The 13,386-nt window shown below is 45.8% G+C and overlaps 1 protein-coding gene across 16 annotated transcripts in view; it reads right to left on the reverse strand.

Moving 5' to 3' along the window:
* The window catches only part of FAM214B (family with sequence similarity 214 member B), a 62,868-nt gene that overhangs the window by 34,505 nt on the left and 14,977 nt on the right, over window positions 1–13,386 (reverse strand). For 5 of the 16 annotated variants that reach the window (XM_042451652.1, XM_042451640.1, XM_042451644.1 and 2 more), the window contains 3 exons: window positions 5,747–5,951; window positions 5,241–5,375; window positions 2,691–2,782 (listed from right to left, as the gene is read on the reverse strand). The exons of 6 other annotated variants lie outside the window; for them this stretch is intronic. The gene's annotated coding sequence lies outside the window, so the exon portion shown is untranslated. Of the gene's footprint in view, window positions 1–2,690; window positions 2,783–5,240; window positions 5,376–5,746; window positions 6,601–13,386 lie in introns of those variants that run through there. 5 more of the 16 variants (XM_042451654.1, XM_042451647.1, XM_042451643.1 and 2 more) reach the window with 4 other exon arrangements.

The following is a 13,386-nucleotide window of genomic DNA, read 5'->3' on the forward strand; positions in this document are numbered from 1 at the left end:
AGAGAATCTTGAACCCAGGAAAACCGACTTTTGGTAAACAGATTTATACATCACCATTAACTGACCACTGTAAAGATCTGAAAGACTCCTATCACCTTATGCAGCCCTTTGAGAATTTAGGGCAAGGGACATACTTTATCCTTCTGAATCCTATTTCATTCCATCCCGCTCCCACATCTGTATAAATATGCTTTACATCCTGGAACCTGGATATCACTTTGTACTATATCTGAAGAAGTGGGTTTATACCCAGGAAAACTCACACTAAAATAACCAGTTAATCTGAAAGGTGCTGCTACATAGCTTTCCCCTTCCTTTTCTCCTTTTAATAATCTCACAGAGAACAATGCTGGCTGTGGGGTTATGGGAGTTGTAGTCCAGCCTACTTTGCAGGCTATTCCAGAATGATGTGCAGTTACCCCTATCCTGCTGATTTCTGCATGCAAAAGATTTCAATATAGTGGCATTTAATACTTCTAAACTGCCTTTCTTGGCCAAACACAACTTCAGGTGGCCAGAAAAATGGAAAAATACAAGTGGAAATACAGGAAAGGCCTTCTCCACTGTGGCATCCAGCTCCCTTATTTATTTATTAGCCTGGAGAAGAGAAGGCTAAGAGGTGATATGATAGCCCTGTTTAAATATTTGAAGGGATGTCATATTGAGGAGGGAGCAAGCTTGTTTTCTGCTGCTCCAGAGAACAGGACCCGGAACAATGGATGCAAGCTCCAGGAAAAGAGATTCCACCCCAACATTAGGAGGAACTTCCTGACAGTAAGGGCTGTTCGACAGTGGAACACACTCCCTCAAAGTGTAGTGGAGTCTTCTTCCTTAGAGGTCTTCAAGCAGAGGTTGGATGGCCATCTGTCGGGGATGCTTTGATTGTGATTTCCTGCATGGCAGGGGGTTGGACTGGATGGCCCTTGTGGTCTCTTCCAACTCTATGATTCTATGATTCTATGATTTACTTAAACAGTTATATCCCACCCTACTTCATAAAATGTTTTAACAATAAGGCCTGTTTTAAAAAGTAATGTAAACATTCTAGAAGCATACTAAACAAAAACATATGAAGTTAAAAGAGTTTAAAACCCACCAGATTTACAAACTGGGCCCCCAAGCCTTTAAAAAATAGCCATGCTTTGACTATTGGTGCCAAAGTTGGAGCCAAGTGGGTCTTCAAAGGATGGGTATTTTACAGCTGGGGTGCCACAGTGGAGAAAGCCTTGCTCCCATATCCCATTCGGGTGGGGCACAGAAGAGGAACCTAATCAACAGAGACAGATCGGCTTAATTCTGGCACTAAAACATAGTTTTCTGCTAAAGTTTTTGGTGCTGAACTGATTCCATCTAAATCTGATCATGTGCTTCATTTTAAATGGTCTTAATCATTAATCATTACTTTTAAAATTGTTTTAAAATGCTTGAATGGATTTTGTTGTATGCGCCCTTGTGATCCTTGGCAGGATATAAATACAGTATGTTGATATACAGTGAGCCCTTCGTAACTGAGGAGTTTGGTTCCAGGAACCCCCATGGATAGCAAAATCTACGGATGCTCAAGTCTCATTAAATACAATGGCATAGTAAAATGATATCCCTTAAATAAAGTGGCAAAGTCAAGATTTGCTTTTTTTGGAATATAAGTGTATATATTACAGTTGCCCCCTGCAAGTCTGTGGACTTGAAATCCGCAGACTTGAAAATCTGTGAAAGGGATGGCCGCCATTAATCTCAATGGACCCGTGGCATGAGCCCTGCATGCAAGCGCCCCATTCAAGCCTATGGGGCTTGAATAGCCTATGGGGCTTGAATAGGCATGAGTTTTGGAACTCGTGGGTGTGTGTGTCTGGAAAAGATCCCCCGCGAGTTCCAAGGGCGACTGTAAATATTTTCAAGCTGCAGATGGATAAAGAGTCCGTGGATACGGAGGGCCAACTGTATATATAATATTTTAATGTTTTCACAATTGCAGTTTAAAAAATCATAATTCAGCCAGTGTGAAAAATACATGTCCAGAGCCAAAGCAATAAAACATTAGTAAAACAGCAATGTGGACAATAAAACACTATCTAGAAGCAGATAGCTTTTCAACTCCTTTTCAAATACTGGGGTGTGTGAGGGAACAACGAGAAACCCCTTAAGGGTGAGCCAGTTCCACAAAGCCTTACCATTTTAATTTAAGGTCTAATCTGCACTGCTGAAATAATCCTGTTTGACACCACTTTTACTGCCCTGGCTCAGTTTTATGGAATCCTGAGATCTGTAGTTTGAGGTGGCTTTCTAACAGAGAAGGCAGCAAAACCTCTCAAAAGTACAAATCCCAAGACTCAATAGCCTTGAGATATAGCAGTTAAAGCAGTGTCAAACTGCATTAATTCTGCAGTGCAGATTAGACCTCAATCTGCCTTCCACAACAGCCTTCTAAGGGAGGCTCCCTCAAAGTCCACTAAAACTATAGATTTGTTAAAATGAAAGCTGTAAAGTTTCTATGAGTTTTGAAGACTTGGAGTGGAGACGGAGGTTATTTCCCCACGACTCAAAGAAATCTTGAATTACTGGTATATATCAAGCCCAATATTTATCTATTACATTCACATTATGAAATCCATTATGTGTAATTTAGCTGCTAACATATAAAATAACAGCAGTTGGGGTATATTTTAGAAGTAAAACAAAACTAATCCTACTTTTCTTAGCTCTTAATACTGACTGCCAGGCCTGAGGATGGAGGGAGACTTGCTGCAGTTTTGAGGTATTTCGGCACTCATTTTCATTTTTCCTGAGTAGAAATTGGAGAAACGTAAATAAAATACCGAGAATAAAATTGTGGTAAATTAAAGACTACCTTGTTTTCCCCACAGTATTTCAGATCATGACCAGCAAAATTGCAATAAAAGAACACATAGCTAAAAAACGTACAAAAGTTGAGATTTAAAAAGCATTAAACTACCAGTATTAACACAATTTAAAATATTATTTTAAAAACTGTAAAGCACCATAAAAAACCTTAAGCCTTCACCTGCTGTCACAAAGGCCTGTTACAGACTGCCAAAATAAAGCTGCTTCGGGTCTCTTTGGAGGTATGCTGTTTAAATGATGCATGCACCCTAAGAATCTGGAAGCTGCACCAAAGCTGCACTCCAGTGCTTAGGAATGGAGTGTGGCTTTGGCGCGACCTCCGGACTCTTAGGACCCATGCATCATTTAAATAGCATGCCTCCAAAGAGACCCGAAGCAGCTTTATTTTGGCAGTCTGTAACAGGCCAAAGAGAGCAAGCTAGGAGACATCCTGCCTTCCTCTAAATTCAAGTCCCACTTAGCCATGAAATGACCTTGGTTCAAATCTCGCTTGGGTATAGCCTAGATCAGTGATGGCGAACCTATGGCATGTGTGCCAGAGGTGGCACTCAGAGCCCTCTCTGTGGGCACACATGCTGTTTCCCTAGCACAGAGTTTGCCAGAGTTTCTTACTAGAAAGCCAGAGGGACGTGGCACTTTGCAATAAATAAGTGGGGTCTGGGTTGCATTTTGGGCATTCGGTCTGTAAAAGTTCACCATCACTGGCCTAGATTCAGAGCCCAGGTTCAAATCCCACTTAGCTATGCAATCCACTGGGGTTACCTCGAGGTATTTATTTTCTCTCAGGCTAACATGCTACAGTTTCCTGTGGGGTTAAAATGTGGGAGATGCTAGTCTTGTTTTGCCCTGGAATACATTTTAAAAAATAAAACACCTGGGCTTTCAAACAGTGAAATGCCTCATCAGCTGCATCACAGCATTGCAGTTGGAAGGGACCCAAAGGCCATCTAGTTCAAGCCCCTGCCACGGATAAAATACCCATTTTTATGGCACTGTGTAGAAGAGATCAAATGCAGCAGTTCCAATGGTTAGTTTTCCACCCCAGGACTGTCCAGCAGCTGTACAGAATGTCAAAAAATGGAAACCAGAAAAAAAGAAATCCACATACTTTTTTAATTGTCTTTTTTTTAAAATGTCAAAACCTGTAGGACTTCTTGCAACCTACTTCAAATATACACTGCTGCTCCTGGAGGCTTTGCAGGGAGATTATTCATTTCCTGTATTATTTTTGTAAAAAAAATTTGCCAGGAAAAGGACCACAAAAATATTATTGAGGTCTCTATGCAGCCAGACTCTGGCCACCTCTGATGCAGAAATGACAAAATATGTTGGCAGCAGAGAAAAGAAGACCTGGAATAAATATCCCTCTATAAGCAACTCTATTACACACCACACACCCATAACACAATTTGCCATTTCGGTGATTGCTCCCGAGAGTGAAAAATGTATTGCAGGCAGCATTGGGGTGTTTTTTTTGGGGGGGGGGGTGCATAAATAAATAAATCTTCTACCTGCCAAAATCTCAATCTCTCCTTTATTGAGCCACTCCTGCAAAATTCCATGCTTCCCTCCAGAACTTGTTGGACATCAGCTCCCAGCTTCCTCCAACCTTCGTTATGCTGGATAGAGACCTGCTGAGAGCTGCAGTCGTGCAACACCTGGAGAAAGGGCGCACCTTCCCATCCACACCCCAGAGCAACAAAGGACCAGCCACAAGCAGAGCAGTTGCTCTGTGCGCCCACCCAATCTTGTCCTACAGACTACATTTCCCAGCATCCTGAGAAGCAGGCAGGGATGACACGCTGGGATTTAGAGTCCTCCCTAGCTCTCTTTACCGCAGAAAAGGTAATGCTCCCAGGTAGCACTCAATGTGCCTGGAGGAGAGGGGAGTTGGGGATGCCCCCCTCCTGTCTGCATTCGCAGGAGACCCCTCCATGCCAGGCTGGGCATCAAAGAGGACAAGGGAGCCCCAGCATGGTCCCTTCAGTCTCAAAGGCCAAGCGCATAGCAGCTCCTCTGTGGCACATCCCCATCTATATTTATCCACCTGGCCAGAGCAGAGCTCACCGTAACAGGAGCTAAGCAGAGTGATGAGCAGATGAGCCAAATGCCCTGGCAGCCCTGCCAGCTGCAATGGAGGGAGGCCTAAGGCAGCCAAAAAGAGAAGGCAGCCAGGAGGCAGAGACTCTGAGCCAAAGAAGCCCAAGCCTGGGATCTGGGCCACCCCCTTCACTGCAAAAGCCTGGGAAACAGAAGCAGGGGAAGGGGGCAAGCTGAGTGCATCTATGCAATGTGCTAGCACAGGAATCAGGGTTGGGGGAAGGCAGCCAATTGCCACCCCAACTCTGGTGGGCTATATTGTTCTTTAATGTCCTTACATTTTGCTGTGCCTTGTCCTCTGTTATGATATCTGGTCAAGGGAGGGGTTTGAAGAGGGGGGATTTCTCCAAATGCTGAGAATGCTCTGGTTTGTGTTACACCTCAAATGTCATCTCTGCAACCGTGTCTCCTCCCTGAGAACACACCAGAAAAGGAACAATGAAAACAGCCCTTTGAGGGTTTAGAAGAGGCTGCAAGGAACCACCTTCTTGCCCACTTCCCCATCTCCCAGAAAAGGTTTCTCTTTTAAAAGGTCATTATTATTTCTTCACTTTTGCTTATGAGATGTGTGTTCCAGTCGACTGCAATTTATAGCAATTCTATCCCAAGGTTTTCATGGGGCAGGGTGTTATCAATATGCTGACGACACCTAAATATACCTCTACATGCTTCCAACAACAATCTTGACCAAGGATGGCATCTCTCCACTCAACCTTAAGGCGATAATGGACTGGATGAGGAAAAAGAGACTGAAACTGAATCCATGTAAGACAGAGGTACTCACTGTTGGGAATCCTAATCCAAGTATACGGATACGTCAACTGGTCCTGGACGGGGTCACACTCCCCTTAAAGGATTGCGTTCGCAGTTAGGGAGTGCTCCTGGACTCATCGCTTCTGATGTCAAATCAGGTAAATGTGGCAGTCAGGAGTGCTTGTTATCAGCTTTGGCTGATACGCCAGCTTCGTCCTTTACTGGAACCGGGGGACCTGACAACATTAGTACATGCGCTGCTAACCTCACAACTCGATTTCTGTAATACACTCTACATTGGGCTACCCTTGTACCTAGTTCGAAAACTACAATTGGTTCAAAATATGGTAGCCAGATTGGTTACTGGGACAGCTAGAAGTGACCATATAACACCTATACTGAAATTTCTTCACTGGCTACCTATTAGTTTCTGGGCACAGTACAAGGTGTTGGTGATGACCTTTAAAGCCCTTCATGGCCTGGGTTCAGTCTACCGGTGGGATCTCCGTCTTCCGTACAATCCACCCCGCACATTAAGGTCCTCTGGGAAAAATTTACTGCAGCCAATAAAGACCAGGCTGGCTGCAGTTACCTTCTCACCTGCCGCTCCCAAACTATGGAACGGCCTGTTGGAAGAGATCCGAAACATTACCAACCTTGACAGTTTTAAAAAGGCTATCAAGACAGGTCTCTTCCAACAGGCCTTCCCAGAATAATCCACTCTGTCTCCCGTTGACATGGATCCCATACAGAATATTCAATGTACCCATCTCTTTGCTGCTGTTTGACTGTTGGATTGTTTTAATAATCTGAATGACATTTTATTGTTATAGGGGAATTTTAATTGTTGTATTGGTGGGAGGGATAATGGTTTTATTTTATATTGTTATACTGTTGTATTTTTACTTTTATTGTAAGCCGCCTCGATCCTGATGGACAGGCGGGATATAAACATCATCATCATCATCATCATCATTATTATTATTATTATTGGCCAGATTTCTTCAGAGGAAGTTTGCCACTGCCTTCCTCTGAGGCTGAGAGTGTGTGCTTTGCCCAAGGTCACCATGTGGGTTTCTTCAGCTGAGCAGAGTCCAACTCTAGTCTCCCAGGATGTTGAGAAGCTGGAACATGTCCAAAGAAGGGCAACCAAAATGGTGAAGAGTCTGGAAACTCTGAAGCCCTACGAGGAGCAGCTCAGGAAACTGGGTATGTTTAGCCTGGAGAAGAGATGGTTAAGAGGGAATATGATAGCCCTGCTTAAGTATTTGAAGAGGTGTCATGTCATGTTGAGGATGGAGCAAGCTTGTTTTCTGCTGCTTCAGAAAATAGAACACAGAACAATGGATGCAAGCTACAGGAAAAGAGATTCCACCTTAACCTTAGGAGGAACTTCCTGACAGTAAGAGCTGTTTGACATTGGAACACACTCCCTCAGACATTTTGGTGGAGTCTCCTTCTTTGGAGGTTTTTAAAAAGAGGCTGGATGGCCATCGGGGATGCTGTGATTGTATATTCCTGCATGGCAGGGGGTTGGACTGGATGGCCCTTGGGGATATCTTCCAACTCTATGATTGTATGATTCCTGCATCTCCATCAGACCCACCTGTGAAGGTGGTGAGACAAAGAAAAGAGCCACTCCTGGAGATCTTGGATGGGCACACACATCAGGAAAGGTCAGCTGGTAAAGACCCTCCTGCTCTGGTCTGGAGAGCCCCCAAATGCTGGTCAGTGCACACAATACTGAGCTCCATGGACCAGTGGTCTGGCTCATGATACTGGCACCTATACCCCCAAAAATGCAGAAGCCAAAACTCCAGCTGTCTTTGCAGACCTCGTAAAAGCAGCCACAGGTCTTCCCCTGTCCCAGAAGAGAAAGAGCTGGGAACCCCTTAGTTCCTGCTGACCCGGATAGCAGCCACAGCAGCCCCCAGGACATCCTTTCTCACCCCACAGCTTTCCCCATCAGGCTAAGCCTCCTTGCCCGCCTCCCTCTGCCGTGGCTCCAGCCCTTCTCCTCTGATGCAAGGCCTGGGGTGTCTCCATCCTACAGCTGGGCTCCCGTGGGTGGCGGACAGACGTCAGAGGCTGAGTCACCCACCCCTGGGCCACCAACCAGGATGCCACAAGTGCTCCCTGGCAGCAGGCCAAGAAGGGCACTGCCCAAACCAAGCCCTCAGTGAACAAAGGGCCCCACGATATGGCACGGGAAGCAGTTGCTGCCACTGAGACCGGGAGGCTGGCCAGGTGCCAGGGGGAACAGAGGTTAAATGGGGATCCCTCCTGGTTGCAAGGCAACTTGCCAGCCAGCTTGCTTGCCCCACGAGCCCGGTGACTTCGGATGACATTCTTGCACGCTTACCTTCCATTTTTGCTTGACTGAGGAGTGGAAAAGAAGGACTGAAAAAGGCCTGGGAAGACCACCATGAGTACCACCCAGCTGGTTCTTTATTGTTCACTGGCAGGGAGAAGGAAGGTCCACAACAGAGACAAGAGCAGGGTAAATAGAGAGCCAAGAGAGAGCAGAACACACATCCCCAGCAGAGCTCAGGAAAGGAAAATTTGGGGGTCATGACTCCCAGAATTCTGACCAGAGAGTTCTGAGAGCTGTAGAGCCTAAAGGGACTGCCTTGGGGAAAAGCAGCCAGATTGCAGGAAGAAAGGGCTCCTGCATGGCAGGCGGTTGGACTGGATGGCCCTTGTGGTCTCTTCCAATTCTACAATTCTATGATTGTATGATTTGGCAGGTCAAGAAGAGAGACATCTTGGAAGGAACCCTGCCATGGTCTCACACTGTTTTCCAGGGGTCTAAAGGCAGCGGTGGTGATGGTATATAAACTGGTTAACCTGATGTGGCACTCTTTGGGGGGACTGGCTCCTGCCAGTGCCCAGGAATTCCCCCTGCTCAGCCCTCTGCCTCCCACGGCCATCTCGGAATTCCTCATTCTCTGGGGCATTCCTGCCCCTGCTTGGTCCCTGAACAGTTGTCTGCCAGGCTTCTCTCCTGGCTCCAAAAATGCCTGGAGGTCAGATTCTTTACACTGAAAGTAAATCAGGCAAAGGGCAAGCTTTTACCAGGACATTCAGTTGGCACAAACCACATAGCAAAGAAACCCCGAGAATCACATCTTATTTCCTTGTGTATGGTGGGGAAGGGGGAAAGCAATGCCTTTTTACCCTCCTGTATCCAAAAGAATATTATGGAAAAGGAATGACGCCTTTCTGGACCACCACAGCTTTCCAGCACTGCACCACGACACAACTACTGCGAGAGCATTGGAAACAATTTGAAAATGCATTAAATAAAATAAATGCTAAAGAAATTAATTAGTGTGAATGAGCAACATGGTTACTGCAAATCAAGCAAAGGAGACACAGCTGCCAGGCCCCAACTTGGCACCCTAAGGACACGTGGCACTAGCCAACAGCAAGGAAAACATGGAGGCAATTGTGGAAAGGGCAGGGGCAAAAGCAAATCACAGAGCTGGAAAATCCACCAGAGGATATCTACGGTAGTCCAACACCTTTCAACCATGCGGGAATAAACAAATAAAAGATCCCTAAATCTGCATCTACACTGCAGAAGGAATATAGTTAGACCCCACTTTAACTGCCATGTCTCAATGGTATGGAATCCTGGGATCTGTAGTTTGTTCTGGCACCAGAGGTCTCTGATACAGAAAAGGCTAAATATCTCAAAAAAAAACCTACAAATCCCAGAATTCCATAATATTGAGCCAAGGCAATTGAAGTGATGTCAAACTGCATTAATTCTGCAGTGTAGATGAAGCCTGAAAGACCCCCTTCCAAGTTCTGTTTTATTGCCTCCGAGGAAGAAAAGTCCACCAACCTCCAAGGCAGTTTATTCCACTGGAAAACATATTTATTTTATCCAAATTCTATCCATTCTTTCTCCTGCCATGGACCCCAGGCAGCTTACAAAATTTAAAATAAAATTAAGCTTTAAAATATCAGCCCAAAACACACTGCAGAAACAATCCAGTCTGAGACTGCTTTAACTGCTCTGGCTCAGTGCAAGGGAATCCTGGGAACTGTAGTTTATTGTGGCACCAGAGCTGTCTGACAGAGAAGGCTAAATGTCTCACAAAACTGCAGTTCCTAGAATTCCCTAGCATTGAGGCAGGGCAGTTAAAGCAGTCTCAAACTGAATTGTTTCTGCAGTGTGTTTTGGACAGTACAGCATACAAATTTTTAAACCCCCAATTAAAAACAGTTTTAAAAACCAATGCTAAATTGAAGGCTTTCATGACCAGCATCCATAGTTTTTTGTGATTCCAGCCACTGATGCTGGCGAAACGTCAGGAATAAACTCTTCTAGAACAAGGCCACATAGCCTGAAAAACCCACAAAAAAATACAGTTTTAAAAACCATTTACAACACAATTAACAACACTGAAAGAAAAACAGAGTACACCATTTTAAACAGCATTCTGCCATATGACTAACATCAATTAAATGTCTTTCTAAATAATAATAAAAAAGACTTGTAGGCAAAAAGAGAGCTGGGGGGGGGGGTACCCAAAACCTCAGGTGGCAGGGAGTTCCAGAGTCAGAGGAGGCTCAAACAGCTTACTGTCAAGATCATAAGACCTGTTTAGGGGAAATCTTTTTCCTTGCAATTTGAATGCACTGGTTCATGTCCCAGTCTCTAGAGCAGCAGAGAACAGGCTGGCTCCGTCTTCCACCTGGCAGTCCTTCAGACCTCCCCTTGCACACCTGTCCTCCTGAACTACATACAAACACACAAGCTATTTGTGCAGGAAGCCAATGTGCCCGGACCAGTTGCCAATTGCAGGGTTGCCGTCTGAGGCACCAGAAGCCTTACAGCCCAGGGTTTCTTTCAGGACAAGGAGACAATGGAAGCTGCTCCCATCTACTAATACCATCACCCCTGCCAGACTTTGCACCTGGTTCCCCTCAAAGGTCATGAAGCAAGGAGGAGGCAAAGACAAGGTGACCAGACACCCTCCTATCCCAGGACATGTCTTACATTTCAATCTTCTATCCACGATTGTCTAAATGTCCTCCATTTTGAGCTTGACTAAGGTCCAAAACACACTACAGAAGAAGAAGAAAAAACAGTTTGCGACCGCTTTAACTGCCCTGACTCAGTGCTAGGGAACTGTAGTTTATTGTGGTGCTATAACTCTGACAGAGAAGGTTAAATGTCTCTCAAAACTACAGTTCCAAGCATTCCCTAGCACTGAGCTTTGGTCAGACCTCACCTGGAATACTGAAATCCACAATTGAAAAAGGATGTTGAGAAACTGGAGCATGTCAAAAGGAAGGCCACCAAAATGGTGAAGGGTCTGGAAACCTTGCCTTATGAGGGGAGACTTAGGGAGCTGGGGATGTCTAGACTGGAAGAGACAAGAGGGGCTATGATAGCCCTGTTTAAGTAACTGAAGGGGTGTCACATTGAGGATGGAGCAAGCTTGTTTTCTGCTTCTCCAGAGAAAATAGTCTGGAACAATGGATGCAAGCTACAGCAAAAGAGATTCCACCTCAAACCTTAGGAAGAACTCCATGACAGTAAAGGCTGTTTGACAGTGGAACACACTCCTTCCTCGGAGATTGTGGTGGAGTCTCCTTCTTTGGCGGTCTTTAAGCAGAGGCTGGATGGCCATCTGTCAGTGATGCTTTGATAGAGAGTTCCTGCATGGCAGAATGGGATTGAACTGGATGGCCCTTGGGGTCTCTTCCAACTCTATGATTCTATGGGCCAGGGCAGTTAAAGCAGTTTCAAGCAGTGTTTTGGACCTTAGAAGCATGAATTTACATTTATACAAGTGTTTTTAGCTTTTATTTGGTGATGTCCTACATTTTCTGGTGCCTCGTTCTCCTTTGCGGTGAGGACATGTGGTCGCCCTGAAGTGAAGATCCCTCCCTTCAGGCCCTGGTCCCCCTGAGCCAGGCTGCCAGGCCCCTTCCAGAGAAGACCAGAGGAAGCAGAGGCACCAGTCTGGTTTATGTAGTGCTGCTGCTTCAGAGAACAAGGGAAAGGTCTCTGCTCCAGAGAGATTGAAAATGGAATTTCAACAGCAGCAGCAGAAATGACAGAGCAGGCAGCAGAAAACAGGAAGCCTGGTGGAGTCACCTTCTTTGGAGGCTTTTAAGCAGAGGCTGGATGGCCATCGGTCACAAGGAGGACTAGGATGGTGTCTAGGGGGTTGGATTGGATGCCCTTGTGGGTCCCTTCTAACTCTATGATTTTATGGGAAGCTGAGTCATCCTCAAAGCCTTCCTCTTCCACAAACCCTTTGGCTTAGTGTTCTTTGCATCCAAATACAGTGGTACCTCGGGATACGAATTACCCAGCTTACGAATTTTTCGGGATACGAAAAAATCCCATAGGGATTTATTGTTTCGGGTTACGAACGTTTTTTCGGGTTACGAAAAAACGCCGGCGCTGTTTAAATGGAGCCGCGGCAGAGCCGCGGCTTTTTTCCCCATTAGCGCCTATGGCAATTCGGGTTACGAAGGTTTTTCGGGTTACGAAATTAGCCGCGGAACGAATTAATTTCGTAACCCGAGGTACCACTGTACCTGCAAAGGTGTCCACATTTGATCAATCTTACTCAGCAATGGGAACAACACAGCCCTGCAGAAGCTGTGTGACTGCATCTCTCAGAAGCCCTATAGTCAGCATAGCCAGTGGTGAGGAACACTAGGAGCTGCAGTCCACAAATACTGGGGCTGAGTGGGTACACTTTTCCCAACCTGTATTTCTACCTATCTATCTCACTCTTCTGCATCCATTTGCTGCCTGGCTTTCCAATTATTGGGATTTAGATGGTGGGTTCCTTGGAGGCAGAGACTTGTTTTTTTAGCTTGCAAGAGATGCAGAAGGCAATTAATAACAGGGCTCTTGTTCATAAGTCAGAATCAACTTAGCAGTATGAATCCACAAAGGCAATGAGCCAACATGGAGGTGCTGCCACAAATTTCCCCGCCCCACAAATGCTAAGACACTGGGATCTGGCGTTAATGTGAGGCCGCTGCTCCTTTGTACCCCATATGATTATTATTATTTATTGTATTTACACCCGTCTCTTCAGAAATGCTCTCAGAGCAGCTTACAAATTAGACAGGGTGAGCCTTCGCCACCGCCACAGTGACAATAACCGAGGACAAAATAAAGCCAAAGGGGGTCAGACCAGGTTTTGGAAGTTGGCATGGGAAGGCAGGAACCCAAAGTTCTTCCTGCTGTTTGCTCTGTGAAGAGTGGGCAAGACTAGGCCAAGATTGGGCAAAGGCTGGCTGTGCTCAAAGCAGAGCCAGGAAGGGCCTGACTGTGGCTGCCAACCCTGTGGGTCTGAGAAGCCCAGGGCCTGCAGTGGGGAGGCCAGGAGGGGTCTGGCAGGAGGGCTGAGCATGTCCTGGCATGCCCTTCTGCCTGAGGGAGAAGCTGGACTCCAGGCAGATCCACCCCTCTTCTGCTTGCAGTTTAAAGACACAGCCCTAAAGCCCCTGGTAGGCAGGCAGGCAGGCAGACATACAAGCAGAGATGCCAGCCCCTCTCCACTGTGATGCTGCAGCCGAAAAAGTCAATGCAATTCTAGGCTGCATCAATAGACATATAGTGTCAAGTTCAAGAAAAGTAACAGTGCCACTTTATTCTGCTTTAGTCAGGCCTCACCAAGAATCCTG

This window comes from Sceloporus undulatus, chromosome 2, assembly GCF_019175285.1.
Source record: "Sceloporus undulatus isolate JIND9_A2432 ecotype Alabama chromosome 2, SceUnd_v1.1, whole genome shotgun sequence".
NCBI classification, from domain to species: domain Eukaryota; kingdom Metazoa; phylum Chordata; class Lepidosauria; order Squamata; family Phrynosomatidae; genus Sceloporus; species Sceloporus undulatus.